The following is a 15081-nucleotide window of genomic DNA, read 5'->3' on the forward strand; positions in this document are numbered from 1 at the left end:
CTTTGATGAGTTTGAGTAAACATGCAATTCCACTGTAGCTTCCAGTTGGTCATTCACCGCCCTATCGTAGTTCGTTGATGACAATGCTCAGTTCTATTTTTAGTCAATTAGTTTTGGAATTTAGTTTGCATGAGTATTTTGGATCTGTTTATTTTCATGTTATGCGAATAATGCATGATAGTTGGATGGACTAAAGAAAATTCTAGTTTCAATATATTTTTAGGAATAGTTATCTCTATATAGAGATCCATTGTATTTGAATATGAAGCATCTAAAATAAGTGTTTTTATGTAGAAGAAAGACCTCATAACTGAGACAATATGTAACCCATTTTTTAAATTGAATAAAGATATTTTATACATATTCATGTTACAAACAATTATTGTGTTTGCTATAGTAATGTTCTATTTTCTCCTCTATTTTGTTGCAGTATTCCGTGTTTTGTGTTTTCACCTATGTTTTTTAGAAACTAGTAAGATCAAGGTAGCACTGGGTGTTGAGAGTTAAAGAGGATCATGAAGTTTAAGTTTACAAAGTTAGATGGATTCTGAGTTGTGTGAAGGCCACCATAAGATAAATCACTGCTAGAAAAAGGCTATAGATTATAGAAAACTAAAAGTTTTTTCCATTGAAAAAAGGAAGTTGCAACTATTATAAGATCGCAGAAGAAATCCTACCCAATAAAATAATGAAAGGTGTAGAAATTGTCTAGAGCAGTTGCTATAGTAAACAAAGGTGTAAATGCCCAACCCCCTACAAATATCATAAACAAATTCCCGAATTGTCCAAGTCTAAATCAATCAATCACATATTGTTGAAGATGATAAAATAAGGTTAAATCAACTATAATTGATAACGAAGAACTTATTGAAGAGTTTGTAAGGTGAAGAGAAATTTTGAAGACATAGTAAATTATAGTTTCAAATATTTTTTTTTCTAATTGGAAAGATATGGAAAAATGTCAAGAAAGAAAATGCAAGTTTAATGCGTGAGAAAGATTGTTTGAAAGATGAATTGATGAAATTTAAAAAGTCTAATTCATAATTGATAGAAATTATATAAAAATTAAGAAAATATATCTATGAAAGTTCATGTGAGAACTATATTCTTCAGAAAGATTTAGAGAAAGTTAATTTATGGAATTGGAGAAATTCAAGAAGACAAATGAGGTTGAAATTGTTGGAAATAGAAAATGAGCTTTTGAAATCAAAGCCATTAGTTTGCAATGTCTCATGTGGCATAGAATATTATCTTTGTTTACTTGATCAATCAATTTATATGGATGATGTACCTAAAATTTCTTAAGGTCAAGGTTGTGAAATTGAGGGTAAGGATATGCCTGAATCTCCAAATATTACAAATTCAAGTTATGATGTTAAAATCAAACATTGTTTTGAAAATAATGTTGATTGGAAGATGATGCAGAAAATTGGTTATAAAGGAAGAGGAAAAGGAAAGCATGGGCAAGGAATTTAGCAGTCCATTCAACTAATTTTGAGGCCAAAGAATGAATGTCTTGGATGTGGTAAGAAAGATCCATCTAATGTTGCCAATGATATAGGTTTGAATAAATTAGCTCAAAGAATATAATGTTTTCTTTGTCATAGGGAAGGATATAAAGCAAATAAGTGTTCAGATCTTCACCCTTCTTCAATTTGTGGGTTGAAGAATCATTATGAAAGGTCATGTTGGGATAGAGAAAGAAATGGAAAATCTACAAAAGGATGTATGCAAATTTATTACAGTTGGATCAATGGATCCTATTGGAAATAGTTAACGAATATGTTTAGAAGGTTTTATAAGCCGAAGTGTTTGCATGTTAAAAAAGATAGTGGTAAAAAATAGTGTGGATGTTTGTCATAACCCTCTTAGTTAGAATATTCAAAAAATTTATTTGATTAATTTTGGGCAAGGTTGGAATTGATGATTATTTATTTGTAATAAATTATAAATTAACCAAGAAATCAAACAAACTCAAAATTAATAAATGCAATAAATTAAATAATAAAATGGGTTAAATCTAATAATATACTACTATATATAAAAGAAATTTTACTAAGAAACCAAAAATACATATATAAATATATTTTTATTATTTGCATTATAATAATAAAGAGATGCAAGTAATTAATTTTCAAATTTAAAGAATAGAAAAATACTTATTTATATTTATTTTAATGCATATTATTTTTTAAAGCACATGGTGTAGGAGAAAAAGGGAAGGGCAAGACACATGGCATAATAGAAGAGATGAGATTTATTATAAGCACTATGACCAATGGAAATTCTATTTATTTATTTATTTATTTTGGAAGGAAAGAATTTTAATTTAGCAAATTCTATGACATGGGAGTTACAAATTAATTCTATGATAAGAATATCTCTATTCATGGTATTTTTATGACAAGGGTGTTACGAAATTCATTTTTGATAAAATGAAAGAAATAAATAAATTGACAAGAAGGGAGTTACAATTTCATTTTTGGCATATTCTCTTACAACTATTAATTGAAGTATCTCCCCTAATTTGAAAAATTATTCTTGCGATGGGAAAAATCATTTTAGAACTCCAAAATCTATAAATTGAGAGAATATTGTATGAATTGGACAAGGTTTGTTTTTGGAACACATTTTTTTTTCAAAATGTTATTTTTGGAGTTTCTCTTTCTCTTTCTAGATTTTTGTAGGAATTTTTAATTGATAATTAAAAAAAAAGTTAAGATTTTTGGAAGAGAGGAAGAGGAAAAGTGAAGAAGAAATAAAAGGGATTGAAGATCTTCAACGAAGGAGAGCATTACCAAATAAATGGATTTTCCTCCAAACTATTAAGGAATTTTAATCTATAAAATTTATTTAGTTTTATTTTGAAAAAAATTATGAAGTTTTTTATTTCTTTGTAATATGTTAGGAAATCAAATAAAAAATCTGTTTTAGTCATTTAGAAAGGAAATAAATATAATTTTTATTTATTATTAATATTTTCTATTGGTTCCAAATAATATTTTAAGTTTGGAGTTTTCAATCTAATTTCATTGAGAGGTGATCTACAATGGGATCAATGCTATCTGTAAACAAAAAATAATTTTAAGAAAAAATTGACATGCTAACTTGGCGGTATCGTGGTAGTGACAAAAGAGTGGGGTACAACATTATAGAAATATGACAAGGTAGTGGAGATGAAATGATTCTAACTTCATAGTTGCATGCCATTGCATAAAATAAGATGAAATTAATATAACTAAGGTATTGGAGGTAATACATACCTATTTTCAAGAGATTGGGCAGCTATTTCCACTAAAATTAGTTTCCACATTTCAATAGTGGTAGGCACATCTTGGACAAAAAGAGTTTTAAATAGGTCGGGTGGAAGCATAGGAAAAAATAAAAACAAAATACGGTGCCATTCCAACCCTCTCCTGAATGGAAGATATTTGAGGGTGCCATATGCTATATGCATGTAAATATTTCAGGTTTGTTTAGCCTATATACATGTAAATCTTTCATGTTTATTTCAATATAAATTATCTTTATGTTTTTTTCTTTGTTTTAGATGTTCTCCTTGTTTTTCAAAACTTGAAGGTTTCATATCCATTCATAGCTTAATATAGAGGCCCTATAATAGATTGTTCTAATAATGCAGAGATACAAAAATTGACACTCATTCACGTAGTGGAGAATGGAGACAACATTCCCAAACAAAGATTGGGACACTATTTGATAATGGTAAAGAATCGACATTTGAACAGTCATTTAATCGACTCTTTGGATGCCAGAATTATATCCATCATCTGCTCAGTGGAGACAAATGTAAGGAGAATTTTTTTAAGCTCTCTTGCTAATATTTTGAGCAAGGACGTGCTTTTACAGGGGAAAGTTATATTGTATTGTAGTTTAAACATAAAGTGCTTTTCTAAATCTAGATTTTTTAGATTTCAATGTTTTCTTGTAGATCATAAAAATTCAGATGAGAGATTTACAATAATGGTTGCTTTACAGTTGTTAAAAATTGCTAAGTATAATAGGAGAAGTGCCATTTGTTGTCCCAGACCATGAAATTAAAGTTTTCATGAAGTTTTTTTTTTTAAATTTGGTTTTGTATACAATTGTCGATGTCTTATTGTGGAGAAACAAGTAGATTTCTATGAGTAGTTTTGGACTCATGAAAACAATGTTGGAAAGAAAATAAATCAAAGACCTACACAACAAATTTCTCTCCGAAGAATGATTTCAAACTATCATGCCCTAAACTTCTATTTTGGGTGGTGTTAATGAAGATCAAGGATTCCCTTTTAGAGTATGATTTGTGAATCAAACCTTGTGACATTACTACAGACCCAATACAATGCAAGAATCTTTAGCCTCATCATTTCTCTCAACATCAAGTGTCATCACCGCTATTCCTGCTTCATTTGAATACCTGGTGTTGTTGTATGCTTCAATGCTTTCTTAAGATGCATTGTTGATGGTTAGTCTGAGAAAAGGAAAACCCCTCACCAAATCCCTTGAATCTAGGTGCTTCTTAAACTTAATCGATAAATATTATACATTTTTAAAGAAATAGAATGTTTAATATTTTTAAGGGATATGGGTAATTTATTTATTGGTTTAGATTCCAATTAGAGAAACTCCAAATAGATGGATGCATAATGCAGGTTACTAGGCATGCAATCAAGAGGAGGTTGGCAAGTAGAAAGTTCCAAAAGCATTTATGCATGATTGTCTCAATCTCCATTGGGCTTTGCACTTCTTTTGTTCTCATGATTTTCTTATGTCGCACGACGCACTTTTCTTTTTACTTATGCTTTAGAGACTTTTTCACTTTATTTTCTTTGTTATTCTTTCTATTCGAGAATGATGTTTTCTTCCATGGTCTGATGCTCCTGCATCAACAAGCCTTATACAATTTATAAATATTCTTATAATGATATAGAAATTGAGAAAGATAAATTAAAAGTAAAGTTAAAAGAAATGGATAAATGATTATTATGATGAAAATATATGTAATGTTTAGTTACTTAATTCAATTAATGAGAAACTAATATCCTAAAGAAAAGGTGAATGTATTAGAAAATTCTATACTAGCTAAACTAATTAAATTAGATATGAAAATGTTGAATAAAGATGTATTAAAAGCTAGCACGTCTATATATATATATATATACGAGAAGGATATCTTTCTACGTATATTATTTCATTGAAAGGCGATCTACAGTGGAATTTACGTGTTCATGAAAAAATTGATGTGTTCATGATTGGTAAAATTATACCATTTTAGGTGCCACCACCACGACCTGGCTATTGTAGGCATTATAGATTCAATTCCAGTGTTGCCTATTTTTGAAATGTCTCCCTTAATTGGTTGTTGCAAGCGACACATATTCAATTCCACATTTCCTATTTTTTACATGTCTCTCTTAATCATGCCTATCTAAAATGGTTGCATTGGCCAACCACCTTTCCAGGATAGAAAATTGCTGCCTATAGATAGAAAATTTCATTTCTTCCGTTACAATGGATTCTCTTTTTAGAAAGGCATTTAATGATAGTGGAAGGGACATAATGTTAATTTTTATGGTGAGGATAAATTTAATTAATAATCCCTTGCTTAGTTACAAACTCTTAACATATAAATCGCGACTCCCCTCACAAACATTCCTCTCATCGCTTTGTAAGGTTTTCTTGGATGAGCAGCCTCCTATGAGATTTGAAGCATAACATTAGAGTTTGTATATGATATAAGCTTATGATGGGAGAATAGTTGTCGTGGTCTTTGGAGTGAGCCCCATATTTTAGGATTTATTATCAATGCTTTCATGTAGATCATGTGAATCCATCATCCTTGCCACTTCAAAAATTTCCATTATGTGATTCGGTGTATTAAGAGGGACTCTTGGTTCATTGAATTTAATAATAGTAAGTACACGTTAAGTTCTTAAAAATTGGTTGTTTATTTGCATTAAAAATTTGTTGTTCCATTGATCACCTCACCCTCTGACATAGTGTGTCAGGAGTTAGTATTTTTGGATTACATTATAATTATTTAAGGGCAGTTCCTAATTTAATAATATGCAGTTAAGCATGAAGAAATCACTGAAGATCATATTTGTGTTGATTATTCTCTTGATCATAGGGCTTTTCTTAGTGACCTCTCAGTCCATCTACACAACAACGGGAGAGAAAAATAAACTATCTGAATAAGAACAGTACATGAGTTGTATCGTGTGAAAATGATATTTTAATGTGGTATTTGTGTTGTCATGAATGTTCTTGACTAAATTTAATAGCTATTTGAATTTGTCTGTTTGTCTGTCATTTCAAAGTTTTAATAGCTTTACTATGGAGTTTTCTATGCTTATTTTTGCTACTATAAGGTGTGATTTATTGGAAAGATGATGTTACAGTACATTTTCACTATTTGAGCACACTAGGTGGGGAACATGTTTCTTGGGAATATTAATCATAGTTAATCAAGATTTGTCAAGTGGCATTTGAAAGAATAACAAAAATCCAAGTTTAGTTTCTTTATCATTGTGTTATTTAGGAGATATCTTGATTCTCCTTGATAACAAATTTGTTTAGTAAACAGGTACTTTTTGAAAAAAAACTAAAGTAATAATTATAGCTTCTATTAAACTATTGTCAGTTCTGGAAGATCGTAGCCATCAAGTGTTGCTAAAACTTCTTACATTAGTTTATGTAGGTTTCTTTCTAAAAATAATAACAATATTTATTTTATACAGTCATGGATTCACTCATTCTACATCTATATACTCATTTAATAATTTTCTGATATTATAATTTCTATGCAGTCATAGAATTTCTCATTGACAAAAAAAAAAATGTAATTTTATGTTGCCATTCAACAAGGGTATGTTTTCATTTCATAGTTGTCTACTGTTATTTAAGAGCTCAATTTTATGCAGTCATTCAATAGTTATGTTTTAAGACGAGTGGAGGAAACACATTATTTTCTAGTTGAAACATCCAGTGAGAGTGCAAAATGTTATTGTGTTAATCTTAGCTATCCACATTTATAGCTAAATACATGTGTTCAAGGAATGCCCTCTTTCTTTTATTTAGGTTTTATTTAGAAGTAGAGGATTTGATTATAGAAAAAGTGTTGAAGCTTTAATGGTCAACAAAAGAATACATGCAACAAGGAAGTTAATTCCTATCCACTAGAGAATGCAGTCTTTAAAGGTCATCATTTTAAATACAATTGATTACTTATGTTGAAGATAACCATTCAAAGTATCAAGCAAACTAATAAATCATAAAAAAAAAATTATTTGTTTTCTAACTAATAAAGCATAATTTTTTTTCCTCTAAGGGAAATCAAATAAGAAGACTATATAACAGGGTTTTTTAAGTATTAATAAATCTTTTAAGAAATTCTATTTATAAACTAGAAGTTTATGTTAGTTTCATTTCTTGTTCATCTTGTCATTTGATTTAGTTTAGTGAAGTGAAGGATATAGCTCAATCAAGACTCTTTTCACTCTTAATGAGATTATTAAAAAGAGTTCACGAATTTGACAAATTTTCATATTATTTGAAATTCTAAACCTTAAGATTCAGCTACATTTTATGTTGTCTTTTTTTTTTTTTTTCCAATGAGTTGGATATTGGAATGGCTTTTTGAATGTGTGCCCTGGTAGGTTTTTTTTAATAAGAGCAAAAAATTTATACCTTTTACACTTAAAATAGGTTTTCTTAAATATTAATTTTGAATTGCAATCTTTTTTACATGGAATTTATATTTTTAATGAGAAAAAGACAACTTTCATATGTCTCTATTTATATATATGATTTTGCAAAAATACTTTAAAAGTTTAGATGGAATTACTATGAGAATTTAGATTTTAACTAGAGAAAAATTAGAAAGAGCATTTAAAGAAACTAGAGTTAAGGGAAATTGAATATGAAGCAATTAGGATCTTTTTAAATTGATTTTGAATGAATTTTAACTAAATCCAATTTCTTTAGAACTCTAGACATGATAAACTTAGGAAAAAGAATCTTATAAACTTCAATGCACATAATTGAAACTCTAGGAGAAGAAATGGCATCCATTGAGTAGATGAATGATTTTACTTGATTCTATTGAGCTTATGCCTAATTTTCTAATTGGAATATATTATATTCTATTAATTTGAAAAGTAGAGAGAGGATTCATTGAAACATTATAAGTTTAGCATATGAAGATGGTCTAACCTCTACTAAAATTTATTCTTGAAATTCAATAAAGACTGATTTATTCAAACATTTTCTCGTGAATTTTTTTTAACATTAATTATTAAATATAAATATTAGAAATAATATTTTAATAGAACATTTATTTTATAGATGATTCTTTTTTATTATATGATATCATTCGGTGAATTTTACATATATTTTTTAAATATAAGTATAATAGTTTTATTTCAAAGAAAGCTAATGGTGTTTTAATTTATTCATAACATGAAATAGTAAAAGTTTAATTAAATTCATTGGAAACATTTATCTTAATCATGAATTAAAAATTTAAACAGATTTATAGATAAAATATATAAAATAGATCCATTGCATATCTATCTTGAAATACCTAATTTAACATAGCTTAATGATAAATTAAATAGTCCAAATACAAAAACAAAGGAGAAGATATCAATCCATTGTTTTAACACATCCAATATTAATAAATTAAATATTATTATATTATAAGTGTCTAGATTTAATACTAAATGAGAATAATGAAATAATGTTAGGTTATCCTATTTTGAAGTTTGGCACAGTAAATATTATTATTGCAATTAACTTTAGTTACAAAAATATATTGTTTAAAATTGAACATGCAAAACAATTAGTATTAATTGAACTGACTATTTAGTCAATTAATTTCACTAAAACTTATAATTTAACTAGTTATAAAGAAGCAAAAAAGGGGTAATTAATATTTATGTGTGGGTTAGAAAAGAAACTTAGTTAATTAATTAATTAATATTTATGTGTGGGTTCAAGAAAGAAACTTAATGAAATAAGTAGTTTCATCTAAGAAATAATTACTCATAAATTATTGATTGGAAATGGAAAATAAATATGGAGAGAGAAAAGCTATGAGATAAAAATAAAATTAAATATAGTTTTATTCTTTTCATGCAACTCTAACAATTTTTCTTTTAAAAGGCAATATAATTAGAAATGCTACCTTAAAATATATACTCTTTATATTTTGGTGTTTAAACTTATTTTTCCTTAAATCTAGTTCTCCAATATCTTGATTTTTGCATGAAAGTTTGAATGGACAAATCAATTTACTTATAGAAATGAAAAATATTTTTCTAGTAATCACTTTCGCAGTTAGAGAAACCTTCATTACTAAGTATTTCAAAAATTAGAATTAGTTAAATTAAATATAAATAGTTCAATTTAGATTTGATATGAGTGAATATTATAGATCTATACTAATGTGTTGAATAGTTTAATCTTGACTATATTTGTAAAAACTCGTAACAGCCATGAAGGTAATTTTGAATCTATTATTCTAGAAATAGTCTATTTTATTATGTAAGTAAATTAAATAGCCTAAATGATTTTATTCATTTAGAAATATTTTAATATGAAAATATAATAAAATAAAATAAATTTAAAATCAAAATAAAGTTTTATCTTAAAAAATTAAATAGAATAACTAAACTTGAAAAAAAAACTGCAACTAAATTAGTCATCCAATCCTTGCAAAAAGGGTTTTCAAAATTTGGAGAAATTTACATACATTAACCAACAAACAAGAGTGGGAAAAAGTATACTATTAAGAGGGTTTTATACAAAATAGGAATTTGATTGATGCAAAGGGTAGCAAACTCATAGACAAGCATGGTAGATTTCATAGAACTCTTCTACATGCATTCTTCTTTTTCCACTCTTCCCTGCAAGATCCACAACAATGAAATGAAAGAAAAGCCCTAAATTTTAGTGTTAGTATAAATATTTTAGGGTTGTGGGTCAAATTTACATCTAAGGGCTAGGATTAAATCTAATCTAAGGGTTGAGATTGCTTACTTAATCTGTTTAGTTTAAATTTCAGTATTCACTAAAATAAAAAGGAAATTATTTCCTTCATATTTCAATTTAATTTCATGAGGGAATTTATTTTGTGAGACAATTTTACTTAAGACAAATTTTAAGTAATCTATTTGTTGATAAACATAATTTTAGATAAAATAAATAGAAATCAATTAATTAGTAAATTTACAATTGATTTGGTTGGTTGTTATGTTCTCTTGTATAAAATTAATTCTATCATAACTATATTAAATTAATTGCTCTTTTTATAAATAGATATTAACACCCTTAATTCTAATTTACACCAATAGTTTTGAGCCAATGATTTAACGCGACTTATTGTTTAAATTTCTTGAGGATTAAAATTTAAAAGATAAAGGATAAAATTGTTTTGGAAATGGCTTTTTTGATAATTATTAAGTTATCTGAAAAGAATTAAAACTTTCTTATTTGAGTTTCCCTATTAAAGTTATAAATTTTAAAATCAATTGATAAATAATATTCATTAAAAAGAATAATCTTAATTTAAGTGTTTGAAAATTTTATTAAAAATAAAAAGAAAAGAGAATTTATTTATTTTTATTTGGGAAATTGTTTGGTAAAGTTTACTTGTAACCTTATTATGTGCACTCTAATTATTTAATTAAGAATTTACATTTAAACTATTTAAATGCTCCTTATATTTAGGATATAAATGGATAAGGCGGTATTTATAAGTAATATGTTGACGGTGAATTGTAGTTAAAAGTTCAAATAACATATGAAATATATTATTATTAATTAAACATTTTACTTATTGTTGAATTAATATAAGTTCCTTCAAATTATTTAAATTATTTATTGTTTAAGTGGAAACCTTATTCTTTGAATTATTTAATATAATGTATATAATTTAGATTAGTGTTTAGTATGTACATATTTATATGCTAAGTATTAAAATTTGAAAGGATTTATCTTCCAATTAAATGTGTTTAGATTCATAGTCTCCTTAAAACAATTTGTGCAAAATTATTTAATGCTTAGTCAAAAATTTTCTTATTTAAAATAGTTGAACATTTGTTTGTTTATCATGCAAGTTACATTTCAAGGAGTTGAATAATTGTTTTTTTATCATGTAAGATAAATTTCATTATTAGTCTTTCCTCTTCAAGAAATAATATTAATTTCCCAAGTAGATAATTTGTTTATTTTTCTCTACATTTTTAATTTGGTTCATTTTCTGACATTTCTTCTTTTGACTCCATCTCCATTAACCTCCATCTTTTCTCCTCCAATTGTTTGTTTAGGTTATCAATCACTTCTTGAGCCTTTGCATCTTCTATATTCCTAAATATATCTTCTGCTTCTAGACTCACATGCAAATAATCACCTAGATTTTGCCTTTTCTTACAGCAATGGATATATCCTTCCAGATCATAATTATTTCTTCCTAAATGTTTGAATAAATTAAATTCTTTCATTAATTTCTTGTCAATCACATCATAGTATTTTGTTGAAACAATTGTGAAATCTCCAAAGCTGAGAGTACTTGGCAAGAAAGCCTGCTTATGTAGATCCCCAAAGGGTTTAGCATTTGAGACACTCAATTGTCTGACAATCTCCAAGTATGATATTCAGTCGAGAACATATTTTGGCAACATATAGGGAGTTTCTTCAAACCCATATATCCTGAAACATGTGAAGTCCTTATGGACATACCAATCTCTCCAGTTATGATTCACTATCTTTCTGTCATCAAAATCTTTAGGTTTTAAAAATATTTTAATATCATCGGAGATTGATCCATCACAAGGAAATCCATACATCTGATAAATTGGCTTTACTATCCACTTCTCAAATTTGATATAATTTGATCTTATGTAACAAGAATCCCAAAGTGAAGTCCATAATTGAATAGGTTGCTCCTCCTTTTGCATGTTTTTGACATTAAGCCTCAATTCCTCAGGCCACATACACCGAAAATATCCATAGAATAAAATTAAATGCATCAATAATGAGTAAAACTTTAAATTAGGACAATTATTATCCCTGAGGTTCAAAAAAACCTCATGCAATCTCTCCAACAAATATGACACATAATCAAATGGCCTGGGTTCATACATTTGAATGTCTGAAGCTAAAACTAATGGCCCAATACTCATGAGGTCTTGAACCTCAACGCTTCCTAACTGCCCACAAGACATATAGGTGTACTGAAGGTAATATTTGAATAAACCAATGTTAAATGGTGGCCTCTTCTATTTTGTAATTTCTCCCACTTCTTCTTTATGGATAGCTAGTTTCCACCCAAGGTATGTAGTGTCCATTCGTTGATATTCCTCTTCCAATTCCCCAAAAGATAAAGGTTTATCAAAACCAAAATCTAAGTTGAACACTTCATTTATAGTGTTTACTGAAAACCTTATGAAGGCTTCTCCATTTGGAGTATGAATCTATCTGCCCACAAAATTATAATTTCTCAATATAATCTCTAAAACTTTCAAATTTACAAAAAAATTAGGGACAATGAGCTTACTGAGATTTTTAACCTAGGGGTTGCATAGCGGCACCTCCCTATTTCTCCTCAAGTAATGGAATAAAAATAATACATAGACCCTTACCCTAGTCCAAACATCCTCGAAATCCTTTTATCTATCTTCGAATTGATCCTGGTTAGGTAGATGTTGTTTCGATCTTCTAGACTTAGGGTCAAGTGCTTGCATTTGATCAATCATATCCTAGTTCAATTTTCTAACTAGGGCGTATTCTCCTATTTTGGATTTCTTGGCTCCTGACTCGAAACTCTTCATTGATCTCTTTTTCCCTATAGAACTAGACACCTCCATTTTTGCAACTACAATTTCTCACTCTAACCTTTACAAATTAGAAGTCTCTATTATGCCAATTTCCTTCACTGTGTGAGATTTATGTCAAGCAACTTCAATTATATAACAAATGTATTCAATGTCAAACTCATAATGATTATTATCCCATAAATTGGCTTTGTGTGAACCCAATGCAAGCATTTAATAAGAGTCCTTTGCTTTAGTTTTGATATTTGATTTGACAATGGCTCATAGGCATAGGTCTCCCCAATGTAATTTTATTTTGGTACCGTCAGAATAACTCTCTCCCTTTCTTTGATACATTAAGATTACCTGTTGATTAGCATATGTTGGCCCGATGACTTACAAAGCCTCCTAATTTATTCTTACTCATTGGGATAACATAAGTCGATGACCTCTCTTTCTACTGATCGGTGCGAGTTATCCTACTAGTATCATCGAGCAACATGATATATTAAAATATGTTTAGGCAATGGGCATAATTTCCTTGATGTCTTTTCCCTCGATGTTGCTCCTCCCAATACATTATGTCTCCTCAATATAAGCTTTGCCAACATTCTCATCAAGAATAGTCTTACCAATAGCCTCATAGGCTATCGACAAGACAGGATTTCACCATTGTCACTTGTATGTGTTCTTTCAATGGAATTCATCAGTGTATTCTATCCCGATCACATGCTTCTATTTATTCCTATTTATTCTTTAAGATACTTTTGAAGCATACATTTTGGAAAAATTTGTCAAAGTGAAAGCTCATCCATATCTACCATCTAATAACAACACACGTTTTTGCTTCAAAGGAATCTTGAAAACCATTTGATAAGTAGCCACAATCACATTTGCATTTTTGATCACTCCAAGAAATGTCTGATAAGGTTTCTATCCTCCAATCTACACCTTGAGAGGATCTATGTCTTCCTTATCTCATCTTAGTGCCACCTTTAAGCTGCCCACCCGATGGTTGGTTTAAATGAGCTAAATCACAGATGGATGGGAGCTGGTCACCTTCAAGCTCCTTTAAATGTAGCTACTCTTGACTTCCCGCTTGAACTAGTTTGCAAACTCTAGAGAATACTAGTGATGCAAAGAGCCTATAGGATCCCTCAAATATTTGTGAACCTTCCTGACCTTATCACTACTTTGATCTTATCAAAGTGCTTTGACATTGTTTTGATATAGCTAATGCTCTTTGGATCTGTCAATACCTGTTGTTCATGATGTTAGTATGTTGAATGTTCAATGGTTTTGGTTCATTTTGCGATTTTTCTATGTTTAAGTATTTCAATGTGGTATATTATATTGAAATATCATTTCATAACTAATATTTCAAGTTCTTTATAACTAGTTCTAAGATGACTTTCATACTTGGGACATCATTTTGCTTAGTTTGTGAAGGTTATAGACCGAAGTTTCCATAGCCTAATTTTTTTTGCCTGTGAAGAAATATCACGTTAGATAATATTGTAATACCCTAAAATTGGTCAACTAAACCATGGGCCCCTAATCTCGACAACATCACCAAGGTCCTAACCAAATGCAATTAAATCAACTTTGAGCACACAATTAACTAATTCTCCAATCATCAAATGTCACATGGCAAGTGAATTATTCTATATTAATTAAATATTTATTTAATTAATTGAATCATTCCAAGAATATCATTTTGATCAATTTTCTTGTTTAATTTATGAAATATCCTAGCATATTTAATTAATTAATAAATTTGCCATTAATCATGCAAAAATGAATAAATTTATTACAAAAGAGGAATCAATATGCAAAGCAAGAGTTAAATTCAAAATAAAATAAAAAATTGAATTGAGAGAAATCAAACTTGAGATATTCTTCTAAATTGAGATAACTTGAAATCAAAAAAGCAATTAAAATGAATTGTTAATCATTCTCTAAAATTGGAACTCAAAGCTTTTGAGAAAAGAAGTTCAGTTGCATTGAAAAGACTCTTTCCTTGAATAAATCAAAGAATTACCTATTTTTATCTCAAGTGCATGGAATTAATTGAATTATATTTCTAATGCAAACTCAAACTTCTTTTCTGAATGCATTTCAATTAAACTATAATTGGAATCTATCTCAAGGTTAATTGAATCTGATTTCTCAATTATTTCAATTATCCTAAATTGTGCCTTTTCTTGATCTCTTTTGTGATTCTCTATAAATTCAGCCTTCACCTCTCATTCAAAACACCTTGGGG

This window comes from Cryptomeria japonica, chromosome 10, assembly GCF_030272615.1.
Source record: "Cryptomeria japonica chromosome 10, Sugi_1.0, whole genome shotgun sequence".
Taxonomy (NCBI): domain Eukaryota; kingdom Viridiplantae; phylum Streptophyta; class Pinopsida; order Cupressales; family Cupressaceae; genus Cryptomeria; species Cryptomeria japonica.